This window comes from Solanum verrucosum, unplaced genomic scaffold (assembly GCF_900185275.1).
Source record: "Solanum verrucosum unplaced genomic scaffold, falcon-dt-bn FXZP01000212.1, whole genome shotgun sequence".
In the NCBI taxonomy this organism is placed as follows: Eukaryota; Viridiplantae; Streptophyta; class Magnoliopsida; order Solanales; family Solanaceae; genus Solanum; species Solanum verrucosum.
In genome coordinates this window covers 585,143-607,121 of record NW_026020038.1, presented here as the reverse complement: position 1 = coordinate 607,121, position 21,979 = coordinate 585,143, and the positions used below count along the sequence as shown (strand labels likewise).

Below are 21,979 nucleotides of genomic sequence, written 5' to 3'. Positions count from 1 at the left end.
ACTCTACCTTTTCACAGTAGATCTATCTTGTTTCGTACCTTTCTTGTAGATTTATCATTCAAACTATAGATGCATGGCGTTATATAACGACATAAAATGATACAATTTATTCGAACATTATATTCTTTGAAACAATATAGTACCATAAAATACAATACATTATGAAACAATACATAACAACCATCCAAATAGACATTGTAATATAGAAAAAATAGAACAATTAAGATCCTGTTTCCAGAAAATCCAAATCTTACTGATAGAACAAAACTCAAAGTGATTTCTTTCAAAAAATTCATCAAACAATTCGGGCACAAATAACTTTAACTAACAAAACAAAATTATTGTCTGAAAACATGGAAAACCAATGTTGGGATATTCAAATTCTACCATTATCATCTCTGCAGCCTCTCCCTCCTTCGTTGTTGCCACCGTTTTCATCATTACTAGCTTTATTGTCGTCGCCAACTAAACCTCCTACAATTTGTTGAACGTTGCGATGCTAACACAAATTTATGTTGTTCAGAAAATATTCTCGCTTGTATTTTTCCTTTGGTGTGAATAATAATCTTATTTGGTCCTTTGTTCCAGGCTCTCCTCCAAGATTGAAGATTCTATTTTTCTTTTCAGAGAGGAATCTTCTTTTGACATTCCAACATCCTTTTATTTTAAATATTAATGTTGTAAGAATAAATAAAATATATATATAAAAATTATGACCAAAAAAATATAGTGCAACTACAAAATTAGTCCCCAAATAGCTTATAGTTAATAAGTATTTTTTTATTTTTAGTCGTTAATCCATTATTAAATAAGATTAGATAATGATAACTTATTTTATTCTAATGATGAGATTTATCTATTTCTAATTCATATATTTTCTATTGTGGTTTTTAAAAAAATTGTTTTCTTATAACTAGCGTAACATTAACTTACCTTGTTTTTGTGTTTCACATCCCTATTCATGAGGTTGTTCATTGCTTCACCAAGAACCTTTTTTACCACCCTCTTGCCATAGTTGTTTCTTTACTATTTCTTTTTTGCTGACTTCCTTTTCTAGGTGGACCGTTCAACCTTTCTTTTTATGGAATGCTTTTTAATAACCCCAACCTTTGGATTAATAAGAAAATTTTAATAATAATAAGGTAAATGTGTTTGCGTCTTAACATGACAATAAAAGTTAGTGTCATATAGTTAGGAGGTCCTTATGGAAATTACTTCTTGCAGAAATGAAACATAAGACTTGGTCAATACTTCTTGCAAAAATGCAAATTGGACAACTAAACTACAACAATACTATCACATTCAAACTTATTTGGGTTTTATATTGCATATTTTGAATGCGCGCAAGAAGTGTTTACCAAGTCTTACGTTGCATTTCTGCAGGAAGTGATTTCCATGACGAGTTCCTAACTATATGACACTAACTTTTATCGTCATGTTAAGATGCAAAGACATTTACATTTTTTCTTATTAATCCAAAGGTTGGGGTTATTAAAAAGCACTCCATGAATAGAAAGGCAAAATGTTCCATCTTAAAAAGGAAGTTTGCAACAAAGAAACAGAAAAGCAACAACTATTGCAAGAAGGTGGTCAAAAAGTTTCTCGGTGAAGCAATGAACAACCTCATGAATAGGAATGTGAAACACAAAAACAAGGTAAGTTAATGTTACACTAGCTATTAGAATACGATTTTTTTTAAAACACTATTGAAAATATAGGAATTGTTTTTATATTTTATTTTAACGACCCTTGAGGGGGTCAGGAGCTTAGCAACACCCCCAGGCCTTAGCATAAATAAAATCAAAGAAAAATACAAGGAGGGGGACATAAACCTTACCTCTGGACCTAAAGTGGTTTATGAATCGGTTATCCTACTAAGGACATCCAATACATTTCCATACTAGAAAGAAGCAACCTATCATCTATGTACCTAGAAGAGAGAACTCTTCTCAATACAAAGTGACTAGGAAACGTAAATAAGGGAGACTCTCCCCTTACAATGTAGGAAGAGACAAAATTCTAGTCCTATTCAAAATAGATATGACTATAAAAAGAAATATCTAGATTGAAAGGGTACAAAAACTATAGAGACATCTATACAAATAAAGGACGAACCATTCAATGAGGTTGTTTGATTCTTCTCATTTTCTTCCTTCTAAAATTGATCATTCCCATTTTCTCTTAGCATGTAGCTTCCTTTTGCTGCGACTGGTAGCTGCTGGCAGGTGTAGTAGTGGTGCACAATATCAGTTTTGTGACTTCTTTTTGATAAGAAGTCTATTGTACTATTCACTTCTCTATATATATGCTTGCATTGGAAAAATTCCAATTGGTTAATCATCATTATAATAAAAAAAGTTGCATTGGAAAAATTCCAATTGGTTAATCATCATTATAATAAAAAAAGTTATCATTATATAATCTTATTTAATAACGGATTAAGAATAAATTATCAAAAAATACTTGTTAGATATAAGCTATTTGGCGACTAATTTTGTAGTTGCCCTATATTTTATTTATCATAATTTTTATATATTTTTTATCTATTCTTACAAGATTAATAATTTTAAATGAAAGGATGTTGGAATGTCAGAAGAAGATTCCTCCCCGAAAAGAAAAATAGAATCTTCAATCTTGGAGGGAGAGTGTAAGATCCCATACTTTTTTTCTCTATTCTTGCATAATATATGTGGCGTAGTATGGCATGGTTATATGAGGTGTTTATGACTTGGTACCATACATTGGAGATTGATATTGCAAATGGGTAGCAATATCAAGGAACTAAACTAAAGTTTTAGGTCAAAGGGACCCCTCAAACAAAGTTCGGGATTAAAGAAATGGCTCGGGTAGAACTTCGCCCGTTTGAAAGGTTTAAATTATCCCATACCGTGGGGATAAACCTATGAGTGTCTAGCATTCTAAGAATAGTGTGTTATGAGGTATTATAATAGCACAAGGGTCTTATGTTAAGTTTTCAAGTCAAGAAAATTAGCGAAACTAAGGTCGGCAAAGGTTATTGAAGTTTCTATAAAAATATTTTCTTAACTTTGGGTCAAATGACTTGGATGTTTTCTCCCAATACACAAAGAGTTAGAATACCCATGACCTATCCAATCGAAGGCCTAAGAGTCAAGTTTGCAATGCACAAAACCCCGTATCCAATTGACATCGGAGTAAAAAGTTATGAGGGTTTTACTGTGGACTGCCTGGGCAGAATTCGGGTTGCGATCTGGGTCGGCTAAAAAATGTGGTATGTCGGTTTACTCGACATTTTAAGCCATAAAAACATTTATTTTTACTCCGTAAACAGAAAGAAAGCTTGAGGGAGGGTTCTAATGGATTTCTTGCATGATGAAGGTTAGTTTTTGATGATTTCTACCATTCAAGGTTGCCCCCGTTCCTAGAAACGTGTTCTCAACACGTGGCAATGGTTTTCCCCTTCTATAAGTTGTGTTTTTGTAACACCCCATATCCGAAACAGACCAAAAAAATGTAGATTTTGAGAATTTGCAGTTGCAACCCACTGTTGCCATCCATGGACAACCACTGCCCGTGCTGGTGGTCCGTGGTTCACCACTGCAACCCCTCCCTAAACCCAGCTCAGAAAATCAGCTAAGTCTCAACCCACGGTCCGTGGTCTGTGTCCATGGATCGAGGCCCCTTTTATCCAGCCTCTGACGCAAACAACGGCCGACCAGCACGGACCGTAGTTCGATCCATGGTCGGCAGGTCTGACCGTAGGTGAGAGTTAGCAATCAGTTAGAGGAAAATTGCTGATTGGGTCAACTTCAGATGGTCAAAACTTTTAGCACAAAAGGAATTATTTGTCCCATGACCTATGATATGATAGATAATTGAATACTCTTTCCAATGCCACCGAGTTTTCTAAAATCCGACCTCCGAGTAAAAAGTTATGCTCATTTTAGTAAAGTCCTGTTTGGCAAACTTGAGCCCGTAGGTCCCGTCCGTCGATCACTCCGACAGCAGTTACGTCAGGGGTCTTTTGGTCTTTTTCTATTTCGTTGGACCCCTAAGCTACATCATTTAGACCCTAAATTATGAGGTTTTAGTCAGTTTAAGCCTAGAAACATAACTAGAACTTACCTAAGTCAAATCATTAATCAAAACATAGAAAATTAGAAGTAAGAGAGGAGAAAAAGGTCAAGAACCCTAGTTCAAGAACGTAACAAGTTTTCTTCAGTTCCAGCCAAGAAATCAAATGATTTCTCCGTGAAATTTGTCACCAGGTATGTGGTATTTCACTAATGGGTTCCTTTCACCCATTAGGTCCCTAGTTTTCAATCAGTTTCTTGATTCCCTTATTGTGACTAGACCTAGGGTTTCTTGAATATTAGAATTGTTGGGTTCTTAGATGTTAGAATGATCAAAATCAGATTAGTATGTTAATATTCAGTTTATTGCATGAATTCCAGAACCCTAGCTATGTATTTCTTTAGTTCTTGAATTGCACATACTAGGTCAGATAGTTCAGTTATTCAGTTATTAATGCATCAATATCAGTTTAATTGTTGCATTCTCAGTTTGCATATTCATCGAGCTATCCAGTATCTTACAAAAAATCAATCATAATGTGTTAATCACATAATCCATTGGTAGTAACATAATATCGAGTTGGACTAGGGTTCAGCATACCCAAATAGTCCCAGAACTACTAGCCACGTAGGTTGTAAGTCCCCTTTGTGGGCATCATTTCAGTGATCACACCAGCATGCCTCTATACCTTTGGCCGAGTATATTGGGTCCTCTCGATGGGGCGTATACATCGGACTCCACATTTAGCTCATGTGGTTTATCATTGGTTATTAGTAGCTCCCACAGTTCAGTCAGATCCTATTGCATTGACCATTTATCAGTATATCCAGTATTCAGTTTCAGCATGTTATAAATTGGTCACTGCATTCAGTTATCTCAGCATTCAGTATCTATATCATGTTCAGATTATGTCATTGCTTATTTGCTTTGTTCAGTTATATGTTATTTCAGTTGTATTCTATCATGCATGCTCAGTACCTTTCAAGTACTGACGCATACTCTGCGCTATATCTTCTAGTGATGTAGGTTTAGGTTCTCAGCATCCAAATCACGCTTAGATCGGTTCCCGATTTCCAGTTCAGCAGAATCAGTGGTGAGTCCTCATTCTCCAAGGACAATAGTCATGAGTTTCCTTTCAGTATTTTAGTCCTTTAGTTTCTATTTTGCTAGACTTAGCTGGGGCCTGTCCTAATATTTTTAGTCAGTTAGAGGCTATTTTTAGACATAGATAGATTCGGCTTAGTATTGAGTTAATGTCTTCTTTGTATTAAACTCATCAGTTATCATTTATCTCAGATGGTGGTGTAACGGTTCAAAATGGGGCAAAATCTTCTTTGGTAGTAGAGGTTAAGAAAAGTCAAGACAGTAATCCAATCTTGTTTGTGCTTAAGGGTGCAATCCACAACCAGAGAGTGGAGGTTTTCTCCCAAGGGGGAGATGGTCTGCTTTGCTACCAAGGTCGATTATGTGTTCCTAATGTGGGTGAGTTGAGACAACATATTCTTGCAGAGGTCCATAACTCTAGATATTTTATCTATCCAGGCGCCACTAAGATGTACCACGATCTGCGGAAGTCTGTTGGTGGAATGGTATGAAAATAGATATAGTAGAGTTTGTGGCTAAGTGCCCCAATTGCCAGCAAGTCAAGGTAGAACATCATAAACCAGGAAGCATGACTCAAGAGATTAGCATTCCTACTTGGAAGTGGGAAGTGATCAACATGGACTTCATCACAGGTTTACCTCGTACTCGCAGACATCATGACTCCATTTGGGTGATTGTTGATAGAGTTACTAAGTCTTCTCACTTTTTGGCGGTCAAGACTACAAATTCGGTGGAGGATTACGCAAAGCTTTACATTAATGAGATTGTGAGGTTGCATGGGGTTCATTTGTCTATCATCTCAGATAGAGGTCCTCAATTTACCTCTCATTTTTGGAAGTCATTTCAGAAGGGTCTTGGTACTCAAGTTAACCTTAGCACAACATTTCATCCACAGATGGATGGTCAAGCAGAGCGTACCATTCAGACCTTAGAGGACATGTTGAGATCTTGTGTGATTGACTTCAAGGGTAGTTGGGATGATCACCTTCCTCTTATTGAGTTTACCTACAACAATAGTTACCATTCCAGCATTCAGATGGCCCCTTATGAGGCATTGTATGGGCGTAGATGTAGATCTCCTGTGGACTGGTTTGAAGTAGGTGAAGCGGCCTTGATAGGGCCAGATTCAGTCCATTATGCTATGGAGAAAGTGCAACTCATCAGAGATAGACTTAAGACAGCCCAGAGTCACCAGAAATCTTACGCAGATGTAAGGAGAAGGGAACTAGAGTTCCAAGTTGATGATTGGGTTTTCCTGAAGGTGTCACCTATGAAGGGGGTGATGAGGTTTGGCAAGAAAGGGAAGCTCAGTCCCAGATATGTAGGCCCTTACCGGATCTCGAAAAGGATTGGTAAAGTGTCTTATGAGCTAGAGTTGCCAGTAGATTTAGCAGCAGTGCATCCAATCTTTCACATTTCACTATTGAAGAAGTGTGTGGGTGATCCAGCATCTGTGGTGCCATTAGAGAGTGTGGCTGTCAAAGATAGCCTTTCTTATGAGGATGTACCAGTTGGGATTCTTGATCATTAGGTTAGAAGGTTGAGAAACAAAGAACTCACTTTGGTCAAGGTTTTGTGGAGAAGTTAGTCCGTAGAGGGAGCTACTTGGGAAGCAGAAGCTGCCATGAAGTCCAAGTTTCCTCACCTCTTTCCTTCCAATTCCACTCCAGCTTGAGGTAATAGTTTCTCTTCAGTTTTTTCAGTCATTCATGCTTAAATTGAGTCTTAGAATCATGTTCCTTCAATTTGTACTTGCATTTTCAGCGTATTTACATGTTCTTGGAACTCAGCACAGTCAGAAATTCAGTTCTCAATGTTTAGTGGTAGGGATTGCAGCCCTCTCCCTCCATTTCAGCTATTTTAGTCATCATTCTAGGACGAATGGTCCCAAAGGGGAGATAATGTAACACCCTGTATCCGAAATAGACCAAAAAAATGCAGATTTTGAGAAGTTGCAGGTACAACCCACAGTTGCCATCCACGGACCATAGGTTAGACCACGACCCGTTCTGGTGGTCCGTGGTTCACCACTTCAACCACTCCCTAAACACAACTCAAAAAATCGGCTAAGTCTCGACCCACGGACAGACCCACGATCCATAGGTCAGACCGTGGTTCATGGTCTGTGTCCGTGGATCAAGGCCCCCTTTTATCCAGCCTATGACGCAAACAACGACCGACCAGCACGGACCATCGTTCGATCCACGGTCTGTAGGTCTGACCGTAGGTGAGGGTCAACAATCAGTTAGAGGAAAATTGTTGATTGGGTCAACTACAGATGGTCATACCTCTTAGTACAAAATCAATTATGTGTCCCTTGACCAATGATACGATAGATAATTGAATCTTCTTTCTAACGCCATCGAGTTTGCTAAAATCCGACCTTCGAGTAAAAAGTTATGCTCGTTTTAGTGAAGTTCTGTCAGACAGACATGACCAACGACTCCAATCTACGGACCGTAGATTGACCTACGGCCCGTCGGTCCCGTCCATCGATCACTCTGACATCAGTTAAGTCATGGGTATTTTGGTCTTTTCCTATTCCGTTGCACCCCTAAGCTACGTCGTTTAGACCCTAAATTATGAGGTTTTAGTTAGTTTAAGCCTAGAAACATAACTAGAACTTACCTAAGTCAAATAATTAATCAAAAACATAGAAAAATAGAAGCAAAAGAGGAGAAAAAGGTCAAGAACCCTAGTTCAAGAACGTAACAAGCTTTCTTCAATTCCAGCCAAGAAATCAAAGGATTTCTCCGTGAAATTTGTCACCAGGTATGTGGTATTTCACTAATGGGTTCCTTTCACCCATTAGGTCCCTAGTTTTCAGTCAGTTTCTTGATTCCCTTATTGTGACTAGACCTAGGGTTTCTTGAATGTTAGAATTGTTGGGTTCTTAGATGTTATAATGATCCAAATCAGATTAGTATGTTAATATTCAGTTTATTGCATGAATTCCAGAACCCTAGCTATGTATTTCTCTAGTTCTTGAATTACACATGCTAGGTCAGATATTTCAGTTATTAATGCATCAATACCAGTTTAATTGTTGCATTCTCAGTTTGCATGTTCAGTTCGAGCTATCCAGTAACTTACAGAAATTCAGTCATAATGTGTTAATCACTTAATCCATTGGGATTAGCATAATATCGAGTTGAACTAGGGTTCAGCGTACCCAAATAGTTCCAGAACTTCTAGCCACGTAGGTTGTAAGTCCCCTCTGTGGGTATCATTTCAGTGATCACGCCAGCATTCTTCTATACCTTTAGATGGGTATATTGGGTCCTCTTGATGGGGCGTATACATCGAACTCCACATTTAGCTCATGTGGTTTTATTATCGATTATTTATAGCTCCCACAGTTCAGTCAGATCCTATTGCATTGACCACTTATCAGTATATCCAATATTCAGTTTCAGCATGCTATAAATTAGTCACTACATTCAGTATCTATATCATGTTCATATTATGTCATTGCTTATTTGTTTTGTTCAGTTATATGTTATTTTAGTGTATTATATCCTGCATGCTCAGTACCTTTCAAGTACTGATGCATATTATGTGCTACATCTTCTCGTGATGTAGGTTCATGTTCTCAGCATCCAAATCACGCTTAGATCGGTTCCTGATCTCCAGTTTAGCAGAATCAGTGGTAAGTCCTCATTCTCTGAGGACAATAGTCATGAGTTTCCTTTCAGTATTGTAGGCCTTTAGTTTCAGTTTTTCTAGACTTAGCTCGGGCCTATCCCAGCACTTCTAGTCAGTTAGAGGCTATTTTCAGACATAGATAGATTCAGCTTAGTATTGATTTAATATCTTCTTTGTAGTAAACTCATTAGTTACCATTTATCTCATTTATAGTATATGGGTATTCCCCATCTTTTCATTTTTATTTATGGTTTAGCTTTCGCATCAATTTATTATCTTTAGTATGCTCATGATCATGCCAGCAGGGTTATCTTGGGATCACTTGTGGTCCTAAGTCCCATGTCCGCGTCTCGAGGGTAGTCTCGGGAGTGACAATTTGGATCTAGTTTTTGAAGATATAAATTTGTAACTATTGGTGTTTCTTCAAGTTTTACAGTTGGTTTGCAATGATAATCATCTTGGGACTCTTTTATGATTGTGTTTATGAAGTTCTACGGATGTTTCATCAAGTTGGGGCCATATGGAAAATCTATCGATTTAAGCTCAATTCTGAATTGTTTAAAGATGTGTACCAATTGTGTATATCTAGTGTTTGCAAATCTTAGGATATAAGGATCAACTTTCTTGAAGAAACTACGGGCATTCGAGCGTTTATTGGAAAGGTATGTTAAGGCTAAGCTCAGTCCCTCATTTTAGAACTACTCCTAGGAAATTCCTAAAACGTCGAATGTGATATTTTGCTATTCTCTTGCTAGAAAGACCTTCGGTGAAAGGCATTGAGATCTCAGCTGAATTAATTTCATGAATCTATTATTTTGATATTCTACTCGTTCGGATAAAAAAAGTATTCGACATCTACATGTCATTTTATCGGTTTCCTTGATTATATGTCCGCATGTATGAATTCTTATTCTTCTTTGGGTGATGTGACTTAAAATATCATGGGAGACCCTTATTATTTGTAACCAGCCCTCTTTCCCCACAAAATTTATTATGAAAAATCTTTAAAGTAACTCACGATATTCAAAACTCTCAAATATAACTTAAATGTTTAAACTATTAGACCACTTGATTTTTGACATACTTCTTTTATCAATTCTCTAGGAACTAAGTATAGGAACTAAGTAAATCACCTTAAACTTGTTATGAATATTTGCAAGGTTAGGTTATCTTTCTAAAATTCGAGTTAATTTTTCAAGCTTATTTGGAAGAACATATGAGGTTCCATGAGATGGTTACATGTCATACGAAAGTGATTATGGGGTTATGAGAACAAGACTACAAACGGTCCAAGATTGGCAACATGAAAACGGTAACATATAGGTGTTATAAATCCATGACATGACCTGCTATGCATTCTACCCCCGAGCTATAATCGGGAGTATGGGGCCTATTGCCTATATTTATACGTATGAGACACCGATGTCCATAGGTTGGCGGATATGATGCCGGTTAGCTATCGGGAAGCGCCACCATTGCTATTATTTGGTTGGGTATGTCATGCATTTGCATCTATATATATGTATTCACGACTGATGATTCCTAGATTTTGACTTATTTAGGGCTTGGTTTTCATAGTTTATTGTCATCAAATGCCTAACTTATGCTCTAAACTGATGTTAAAGTGTTGATTTGCAGCAATGAAGGCAAAGGAGCAAGGCAAGGACATCACCGAGAAAAAATGAGCGAAAAAATATGGAGAAGGCTGAAGATAGCAAAAGTTAGGAATCGCCAAAGCCACTCAGCGACTCAGCGAGTGACACGTCAGCTCGCCCAAAGTTCCAGACTATCAGCCCTGGGGAGAAACCAACTTGGCGATGGATTTGGACCTTCGGCAAACCGCCGAATGGATCGGTGACACTACATTGGATCTCCTAAAGTCATATAACCCTGAGGATAAAAAGCCAAGGAAAACCAGCGATGGAATGGAGCAATTGGTGTGTCGGCAGGTCGGTGATGCTCGACTTATTTCGCCTAATGATCCTGATAACCAAAATTTGGGAAACTATAAATTGAATTTCAAAAAGCATAAAAAGGGAGTTCAGTCAATCCAATTCTAATTTCCTTCCGAGTTTAATAGTTCTCTAAGTGTTTTTCCATTGTAGAATCTTGTTGAAGGAGTTTTTAAGTAGATTTCAAAGTGGGTTTTTTATTTTGAGCATTGTAAAGACTTGGATTGCAATACCCAGATTATGGAGAAAATAATTGGTATTGATTTCTGTCCTTTTATGATGTGTAGATAAAACCCCAATTCTTGGGTGTTATCATGTGATTATTTGCCTAATAAGCTTATGGGTATTGTTGTTTACTAATCTAAATGTTGTTTTAAAGTGGGTTTAATTGATAGCTGAGTGTTAACTTATGAATTATAGTTGCAAATACAAATTTAGCTTAGTGTTTTGGGCTTGCACGAGAGAGAGGTTCTAAAACCAAGGTTATCGTTTGATGATTATAGTGTGTGGGTTGTTGCGGATTCAGCTCAAGAGAGTGAATCTTAACTCATTCCTACCTATCTAGCTCGAGAGAGTAGATAAATTAAGGTTTTGGGTTGTTTATAGTGTTAAGTTTGTCGAGGTTCGAGAGAACTCGCTTGAATCATAGTAGTTGTTCGAGAGAAAGCTATTGCATCTATTGTATAGCCTACCCACTGAGATTCAGAAATTTATTAATAAACTTCAATTACCCATATAGAGAAATTAGCCTATTGATCACAACCCCAAGAACTTCTATCTACTTGATTATCTCCTATGTTTTCGTGCTTATCGTAGTTGATACTTGATACTTTTAAACCCCCAATCTAACATTCGTTGTCAAACCTTTAACTTACTTTGTTTGATTTCGACAATGTCTACTTCTATAACCGATTAGAATCACAACTTTTACTTCTTAATTGAACTCCGTACTATACCGCTCTATATGGGTTCAACCCCAACTCTTCGTTGGGTTTTATACTAGATAATGATCGCTTACACCTAGTATTAGATAAGGTGTACTTTGAACATTTATAAAAAAAATAGTGTCGCTATCGGGAAGTGGTGTTATTGAATTCTCTTACTGAAGTTGGTTTGTGATTTTATTGCGTTATAGTTGAACCCATTTACTGTTTGTTGTTGTTTGTTGCCTTTGAACAAGTGACAAAATGAGCGTAAACGGTAGCAATGCCAGCCAGTTGGGAAAAAATGATGATATTGACAACTTAAATTATGTGAACGAGGCCAATGTGAATGATATACACATGGGTGGTGTTGGTGCTATCAGGCTACCTCTGGTCATAGGGAATGCGATGTTCCACGTGACAAGTACAATGCTTCAACTCTTGCAATTTAAGGGGTTATTTCGTGATTTGGTGCATGAATTTCATGGAAATTTGTGCTCCTTTCTCGTCCAAGAATAAATCCCAAGAGTCGGTTCGACTCAGGTTGTTCCCATTCTCACTGATGGGAGAGGCTACCAAATGGTTAGCCGATCTCCCAAGGGACTCAATCACTACTTGGGATGAACTTACTGAAACGTTCTTCGTCAGATTCTTTTCTCCCTCAAAGATGATGTCATTAAGGGATAATATCCAAGGTTTTAAACGCTTGGATGGTGAGCCAATTAATGAGACTTGGCTGCGTTTCCAGAAGCTGATGCTTCAATGTCCAACTCATGGACTTCCTAATAATGTCTGGCTACAACACTTCTATCAGAGTCTAGTCTCGATTAACAATGGTATGGCTGACCAACTTGTCCAATGCGGTATCAAGTAGGAGCCTTTTGAGATTGCATCAGCTTTACTTGATGTCATGACCAAGATCAATTGGGCTTGGTATATAAGAGATGATCAGGTGTCGTCTTTGACATTTAGGATGACGAAAGAACAGATAAAACGACCAAGAGAGCGACCAAAACATGGCTAAAATGATGACCCAATTGGATCTCTTGTCAAAGAATGTAATGGGAAGCGGTACTAGAGCGGTGAATGTTGTTGGTATTAGCGGGGTGAACCCGATGATGCACATTTTGATGCCTTATACAATGAGGAAGTGAGGTTCCTTCCAAATCAAGGTGGAGGTTTTCCTCCGAGCTATGCAAGGCCCGACAGGAATCAAGGTTGGAACAGAGATCGCGATGACGGTTGGAGAGACCGTGAGCGGGATTAGCGTGATTGCGGAAACAATTGGAAAGAAAGAAATGGGGACAAGGATAGGTATCTACCTCCCCATGAGCGTCAAAAGCCAAAATATCAAAGAGTCGGCCCGAAGAGCTTCTATACGAAAAATATGCTTTCACGCATTCTCACCTAAGTGGAAGGGTCGGACAAAGTTTTGAAAGAAATAAAAGAAGACGTCTCAACTCTTAACCAAACAGTGACTTCTCACTCCGTGTCCATTAAGCAACTGGAGACACAAATTGGTCAAATCTTGACTCATTTAAATCTGAGACCAAAAGAAGGGTTGACGAGTGACACAATGGCCAACCCCAAAAATGAAGCTTGAATGGGTATCTTCATCATGCCACGACGTTAAATAAGGCGCTTCTTGGGAGGCAACCCAAATTTTTGATGTTTTTAATATTGCTTTTGAATAAGTTGATTATGTAGGTTGAAAATTTGAAATTGTGGGAAAGGAGCAGTAATCGAGCCAAAAGTCCAGTCAGCGAACCCAACTTGGACCAGCATTTGAACCACCACGTTGGAGATTCTGTAAAACTCGATGAGCTAAATTGATACTCAGCGCATCGCTGAGTGGGTCGGCGAGCTCGACTTCGACCATCGTTTGAACCACCCAGCTTGCTGGGGGTTTTGTAAAATTCGGTGAGCTAAAGGGAGACTCAGCACATCGTCGAGTGGGTCAACGACGTAGGTCTTGTTCGCCGACCGGCGCATGAATTGAAGAGTTTTAAAAGGTCAAACCGTTTTAAATTCAAAAATCTCCTTCATTTCATACTTTTCAACTTCCAAACTTTCATAACAACGTATATTTTTATTATCGTACTATTTTTTTAACTTTTACTTGTGATCATTTTGCTCAGAGTGGACTTTTGGATTTTTGTGCTTGCCTAGCATTTCAAGTATTCGGCATACAAGGTTGGTTTTTCGAATCCCGTTTTACAATTGGTGGTAATCGAATGCACGTTTGTTTTGTGGTTGATCTCTGTGCTTAATTGTTGATTTATTATGTGTGTGGTGTTATACTTCCCTGTAGTTAATTTTAAAGTGTGTTTATTGGCCGTAGATAATGAAATCCCGAGTTTGAGCCTGTTAAATTTGTGGGTTGCGTTGAAAATGTTGTGGGTCTAGCAGGGTGAAGTATGAGTAACCTTGAATTGTGATAATTGTCCATTTTTTTCCAATGATAGAGCGGTTGATGTCATTCTTAAGGGCAAAAGACGTCAATTGGCCAATTTGGGCCAAATCAGGGGAAGTTTGAGTACCCCGTGGGCTTGGGTCTTATGGGTCTTGGTTGAATTGCATGAAATGAGAGTTTAATTTTGATTGTGTGGGTTGCGGGCTAGATTTTGAAGGTCGGGGTGAAAAATAGGCAGGTTGGACTATTCAGTGAGTTGGGTCGAGCTCGCTGAGTGGTTCGGCAGCTCGCCTGTTTCCCTTGATCGTCTTTTATTTCTCAATTTTGTGATTTTGAGTTCTGTAACTTTCGACGATATGCTTGAGCTCGCTAAGTTCACTCAGTGACTAACCGAAAATCCCTTAAAATCACCTTTTTGTCCCCATATTCCCTTAAAATGTTTTGTAACTTTCAGCAAGCTACTTCTAGTTTGCCGAATGATGTCGGAGATCTATTGAATGTCCCTAGACATCGCCGATTTGCGTTTATTTTTGAGTAATTTTTTTCTGGAACTTTCGGTGAGTCTTTCTGCAATTGTTACCCTGTGATTTTTCTGTCTTTTTTTAACTGCATCTAGCGAGTGTTGTTTTGTGTTGCAGAAATGGCTAGACCCAAAGTCGCTGGTAGAAATCAACCACCCAGGAAGTGGGCTCGGGGGATTGTCATAGATGAGAAAGTTGTTGCTTCCCGGGCTGCGGCTACCAAACTCCCTCCAAAGGGAGGTAAAGGCAAGGGCAAGGCTCCCATTGAGTTGACACCTACGGAGGCGAGCTTCGATAGTGAGGGGATCTACACCACACACCTCACTATCTCCGGTAATGAGGGTCAGTCAGAGGATAGTTTTCTGGCCTTCATCTCCAAGTTGGAAGATGATAAGCTCATATAGGCTAGGAGAGCGGAGCTACGCTCCAAGTATTTAAATGATCCATCTAGGATCCCGGTGCGTTCAATGCCTACTCCTCATCCTCCACCTGCAGCCCTAGCTCAGACAGTGGTACACGCCCCACCAGTTCAGGGTACTCATCCCCGATCTATTAACAGACTAAAGGCCGAGGGTTTGAGGACGATTCCGGAAGAGAAACGATTGTCTACCGATGGTGTGGTAGATAGGTATCATGAAGTATGGAACACCCTGAGGTTCCACTGATTCGAGGTATTTACTAAACCCTGAGGCCCATACATTTCTACTTGGGTCCGGGAGTTGTATGCAGTATATGAAGAGTTGGTCCCTAAAGGAAAGAAGAAGGCTAGCATGTTCAAGCTGGTAGATGAGGTGATGGTTCGAGGTCGGAAGGCGAAGAACAACAACCTAGATATAAATGTTGTACTTGGGTGTACATGGTATTTCATGCATGACTATCCCGATTTGATTATGAATAAGACCCTAGATGATCTTAAGGGTTGGCTGGCACCCTTCTTTTCTGATGTTACTCCGAGGTGGATAGAGGCGGGTGCATTAATTCAGGTTCATTAGCACCATCATTCCTCTCAGAATAAATCTATCCTCTGCCATACGAAAGTTGCATATTTGGGGTCTATTATGGATCGACAGAGGTTGAATTTAGGACTACTCATTGATCAAGATATGGCCAGGAGGGCCAAGCAGAGTCAGTCGTTCCTCTCTTTTCATGTCTTGATCATCGAGCTGTGTCAGTGAGCCCATGTTCTAAGGGATGAGAATAAATATGTGGAGGTGACACCCACCTCTTCTTCTAACATTCTACGCATTGAAGTCGAGTACTTGAGAGATCACAACGATAGGATGAGGGTTGCACCAGCGGATACGTCCCCGGTAGTTGACGTTGATATGTTGCCGACAGAGGTAATCATGCCCCCTAAGACTACTGACCCTACAGATAACTCTGGTCTTTCTACTTCTAATATTCCCAATTCTTCTAATGCACCCCCTCCCACTACTTCTGTTGTTGCTACTACCTCTCGACCCCTTATCATCCAGTCCATGCTTTACAAGATGGGCCATCTGGCTCATTCTGCCTATGTGCGTTCCTCCCGGGTTGAGGTTGTTGTGTCTGGGCTGATAGAGCGGACGATTGATGCTACCTTGGCCCCGATCCGAGCCGAGATGAGGGAGCATAGAGAGCTGATTGAGGGCCACAAGTTAGCATTGTATGCCCTGACGGTGAGAGTAGAGGAGTGTGAACAGAGACAGGGTGCTACTGATGCTGTGACGGCCTTGAAGGCCAATATTTTTGGTTGAGGAAGGATGTGGACCAGCTGAAGTCCATGGATCTATCGATGTTGTTTGGGACTGTGATGATTCGTTTATTCCAAGCACTGACATTCCAGGTTGTTCTGCGGTTCCTCCGGCTACTACGATCGGAGATGATGCTAGGGTTGATAAGGCAGAGACTGATGAGGAGCAGGTCGGTGTTAGAGATGAGGTCGTTTATGATGATTTGGAGGACCTTGAAGGGGTCATGATTGAGACATTTGTGCAGCTCTCTTTGAGGGACTCTTCTATGGTGGGCTCCAGTGGACCCAAGGATGCTGATGAGCCGGGCACTGATGCCCAGACAGAGGGAGTTGTCGACATGCAGACTTCACCAAGGCTTAGCCTGGCAGGATGACTTTTTTGCTTCCCTTTCTGTTATTTTTAGACTATGTTATTGTTTTTTGCATTTGAGGACAACTGTTATTTTTGTTGGCGGGGTGAGGTATTTCCATACCTACCTCTTTTGGGTCATTTTTGTGAATATTGTTGTTTTCTTTTGCTTTGTGAATGATTGATCTTGTCTTGTTTATATATATATATATATATATATATATATATATGGGTTTTTGATCCATATTAGTCCCTTGTTTTGAATTGCAAATGGTTTTGAACCAATTTTCAAAATTGCCACCCCTTGTGTGTGTGAAAGTGGTTGTTCTTTTGCAATTTCGAGTGTCGGTTGTGATCAATACCGATGACTTAAATAGTGCTCTTGTGTGAACGACATGTATGTGCAAATCTGATGAGGCAAATTGAGTTGCATAAGTCATATGTGAACTCGTAGCATCACATTGTGACTATGCAATTTGTTCAATGAGACTTTGTGATGATCGTTAGACACTTGCGATAATGGTTAAGTCCTATTTGATGAATGTGTTGAATGCCATGTGTAGTGAGGTTGACTTGAAATGCATGTTTGGTTATACCTAGAACTTGCCTTGTTGGTCCAATTAGCTAGTGTGAGCGAATGATAGTGATGATCTTAGGCAATTTGTGAAGAGTGAGCCAATTTTTCCACTATACCTCTTTGTGACCACCTTGTGAGAGTGTGAACCGGGCTTGGCACCATTTGAGCCTGCCCTTTTCTTTGGAAGAAAATTGAGCACATATGAACCATTTTATTTCCCACCTGTAATATTCATAGAGCATTGGTTGTTTTGAATATCCAACTTAGGCCAAAAGCCTAAGTTGGAGGTGTGGTGGAAAAAGGAGGCAAATCAAGAAGTTTGAGAAATTCCCCTCTTTTTCAAAATTGTGTGGAAAAAAAAAATGGAACCCCTCCATATAAAAAAAGAGAGAAAAAGAGAAATGAAAAGAAGAAAAAGATCAAAAAATAAAAGAATTGTTGAAATAAAATGTGAGCAATGAGAAAATGTTTGATTGAAATAATAGGGTGCAGATATTGAGAATCAAAAAGTGTTATAAGTAAGGTAAAAGATTAAAATGCAGGCCATGCTTCATCAAGGTAGAAGTCACTAAGTTTAAATGATCATACCATTGCCCTCAACCCCGTTACAAGCCTTGAAAGACCTTTGTGATATTGAACGAGCTTATTATCTTGTTGATTGGAAACTACGGGCAAGCTTATGGGAAATGAGCATACATGTGTTTGTTTTTCAGAAGGTGAGAGTTGTTTGTGATTCCTATATTCTGAAAAATGTGATGCTCTTTGTGTGAAGATGGAATCATTTTTGTTGTGAGGTAATTCGAATGCTTTTGTTGAGCTTGAACTTACATTTGAAGCAAGCATTGTGAGCTTGAGTCCATTTGATGATGGTTAGTCACAATTTGAAACATAGAGTGCACAGTTGAACATTGCATGTGTAGTTTGAACCTCTTGTGTGCATGTATGATGATTCTTGAGTAGCACTGTTTGTAGACATCCTTATTGAACTGGTTGATCTTGAGTTTTACTTGAGGACAAGCAAAATTTTAAGTTGGGGGTGTTGATGAGTCCTAGATGTTGACTCATTTAGGGCATGGTTTTCATAGTTTATTGTTCTCAAATGCCTAACTTATGCTCTAAACTGATGTTAAAGTGTTGATTTGCAGCAATGAAGGCAAATGATCAAGGCAAGGACATCACCGGGCAAAAAAGAGCGAAAAAGATGGAAAAGGCTGAAGATAGCAAAAGTTGGGAATCACCAAAGCCACTCGGTGACTCTTCGACTAGCACTTCAGCTCGCCTAAAGTTCCAGACTGTCTGCCCTGGGAAGAAGCCAACTTGCCGATGGATTTGGACCTTCGTCGAATTGCCGAACAGATCGGCAACACTACATTGGATCGCCTAAAGTCACAGAACCCTAAGGATAAAGAGCCAAGGAAAACCGGCGATGGAAAAGAGCGATTGGCGGGTCACCGACTTGGTCGGCGATGCTCGACTTATTTCGCCTAATGGTCTTGACAGCCAAAATTTGGGAAACTATAAATTGAATTTCAAAAAGCAGAAAAATGGAGTTCAGTCAATACAGTTCTAATTTCCTTCCGAGTTTAATAGTTCTCTGAGTATTTTTCCATTGTAGAATATTGTTGAAGGAGTTTTTAAGTAGATTTCAAAGTGTGCTTTTGATTTTGAGCATTATTAAGCATTTTGTAAAGACTTGGATTGCAATACCCAGATTATGGAGAACATAATTGGTATTGATTTCTGCCCTTTTATGATGTGTAGCTAACACCCCAATTCTTGGGATGTTATCATGTGATTATTTGCCTAATTATCTTATGTGTATTGTTGTTTACTAATCTAAATGTTGTTTTAAAGCGGGTTTAATTGATGGCTGAATGTTAATTTATGAATTTTAGTTGCAAATACAATTTTAGCTTAGAGTTTTGGGCTTGCTCGAGAGAGAGAGGTTCTAAAACCAAGGTTATCGATTGATGATTATAGTGTGTGGGTTGTTGTGGGTTCAGCTTGAGAGAGTGAATCTTAACTCATTCCTACCTATCTAGCTCGAGAGAGCAGATAAATTAAGGTTTTGGGTTGTTTATAATGTTAAGCTTGTCGAGGTTCAAGAGAACTCGCTTGAATCGTAGTAGTTGTTCTAGAGAAAGCTATTGCATCTATAGTCTAGCCTACCAACTGAGATTCAGCAATTTATTAATGAACTCCAATTACCCATATAGTGAAATTAGCCTATAATCGATCACATCTCCAAGAACTTCTATCTACTTGATTATCTCCCCTATTTTCGTACTTATCGTAGTTTATACTTGATACTTTTAAACCCCCAATCTGACATTCGTTGCAAAACCTTTAACTTACTTTGTTTTATTTTGATAGTGTCTACTTCTATAACCGATTAGAATCACAACTTTTACTTCCTAATTGAATTTCGTACTGTACCGCTCCCTGTGGGTTCGACCCCAACTTTTCATTGGGTTTTATACTAGTTAACGATCGCTTACACCTAGTATTGGATGAGGTGTACTTTGAGCGTTTATTAACGACATACAATTATACGAGCATACCAAGCATATTTAAATAGTAGGAGGCCAAATGTCAGCCATGGAGATTATTTGAGTTTCAGTTTCAGGTGGTATCTCTACTACCCTTTTACAGTAACTATTTATGATTCTATTTCCCGTTTTACATACTAGTACATTTTTATTCGTGCTCACGTCCCATTGCATGTGGACACTGCTTTTTGTTTCGTGCAAGCAGGTTTATGCAGGGATTTTGATCAACCCACCCGCTAGGATTCAAGTTCAGCTGTGAGTTGGTTAGCTCGATAATATCCTGGGGCTATCAAAGGATGTTTACTTTTGTTGTACAGTTTGGGTATAGTTGGGGCCTTGTCCCGACAGTGCTTATGTCACTCATAAAGGCTATTGTGGACACAATATTCTGGGTTTTCTTTTGTATGTTTCAATCTCCAGCCAATAGATTTGGCATGTATATATGTGTGTGTGAAAGTTGGTATGTCTTAAGTTGTGGCTTCGTCGGCTAGCTAGTACATCTTTATTTTTTTGGCTTGTCTACGATTGTTTTTATGGTTTATTCTCATTCAGGTCATGACCTTCAGGTTCTAGGCTTCACTTTTTAGAGGTTGTATTGCCCAAACTTTTTGTCTCATAGTTTGGTTAGCTAGTATGTTTTAGTGGGTTACTCACTCTGGTAGGGTATCGAGTGCCAGTTATGCCCCCTATTTCGTTGCGTGACAGAGAGCCTTGAACAAAGGACCAAATACGAATATTATTCACACTAAAGGAAAAATACAAGTGAGAATATTTTCTGAACAACATTAATTGGTGTTGGCAAATCAAGGTTCAACAAATTTTGGGAGGTCTAGTTGGCGACGACGACAACGACGACAAATTTTGGGAGGTCTGGTAATGGTACAAACGGTGGCAACAACGAAGGAGGGATAGGCCGCAGAGATGATAGTGGTAGAATTTGAATATCCCAACATTGGTTTTCCATGTTTTTAGACAATAATTTAGTTTTGTTGGTTAAAGCTATTTGTGCCCTAAGTGTTGATGAATTTCTTGAAAGAAATGACTTCAAGTTTTGTTCTATTAGTAAGATTTGGGTTTTCTGGAACCAGGATCTTGATTGTTCTATTTTTTGCTATATTACAATGTCTATTGGGATGGTTGTTATGTATTGCTTCATAATGTATTGTATTTTATGGTATTGTATTGTTTTAATGAATAAAATGTTTGGATAAATTGTATCATTTTATGTCTTTATATAATGTTACAAATCTACGGTTTGAATGATAAATCTACGAGAAAGGTATGGAACGAGATAAAGTTACTATGAATAGGTAGAGTATTCTTGTTCATGTTAGAATACTCTTAATATTACCCTATCTCTTAAATATTTTTAATATTCAGATATTAGAAAAGGGTTATTCTTAGTTTAATGCAATTATTTATGACCGTGCGAAGCACAGGAACATTACCTAGTTATTTAAAAATAAGATTGTTATTTAGATAGATTCTTACCTTGGGAATTTTCTTGTAACAATAATGAAACGACCCCAAAAAAATGCCCGAAAATGTGCTTCGGAAACACCTATAATTGTAATTTCCATATATCTCAAAATCCGTTTCGTTTTTCGAAAATCCGACTTCATATTCTTGTTTAGGGGGTCAAATTGAGTGGGAAATGGGTCTAACCCAAATTTTAGAGCAACCGTATCAAAATCCAAAATTTCCAAGTGAAGCCTTTTTCGAGGGTCTACTTTGGAGGGTCATATCTCCTAGCACACAAATTATTTGGTGGCCAATAATATATCCATGGAAAGCCCTTTGAGTTAGCTATCTAACTCACTTCGTTTCACCTTATTCGGAGTTCGGACGAAGAAGTTATGCCCATTTTCGTAAAGTCTGTCCGGCAGAAAATCCAAATTCCAGTAGCTGATTTTACTATTCATCTACTGTTCACCCGCCTGTTTTTTTTTCTAAGTGTTGGACCCTTTTTTTCAAAGGACTTATATTAATTCCTAGATACCATAATCCAATTCCCATCCCAAAAAAAAACATTTCCCTCTCTACAATCCTCCATTTAAGAAGAAGAAGAAGTGGGAGCTAGGGCTTTGGATTCAAGGCTTTCTTCATCAATTTTCGTGGGAGATCATAGCAAAGGTATGGGGGTCTTGATCCTTGTCTAATT

The 21,979-nt window shown here is 38.7% G+C and overlaps 1 pseudogene; it reads left to right on the top strand.

The window, feature by feature from the left end:
• Positions 1-20,695, top strand: part of LOC125821645 (uncharacterized) — a 45,338-nt pseudogene extending 24,643 nt beyond the window's left edge.
• Positions 20,696-21,979: the final 1,284 nt, after the last annotated feature.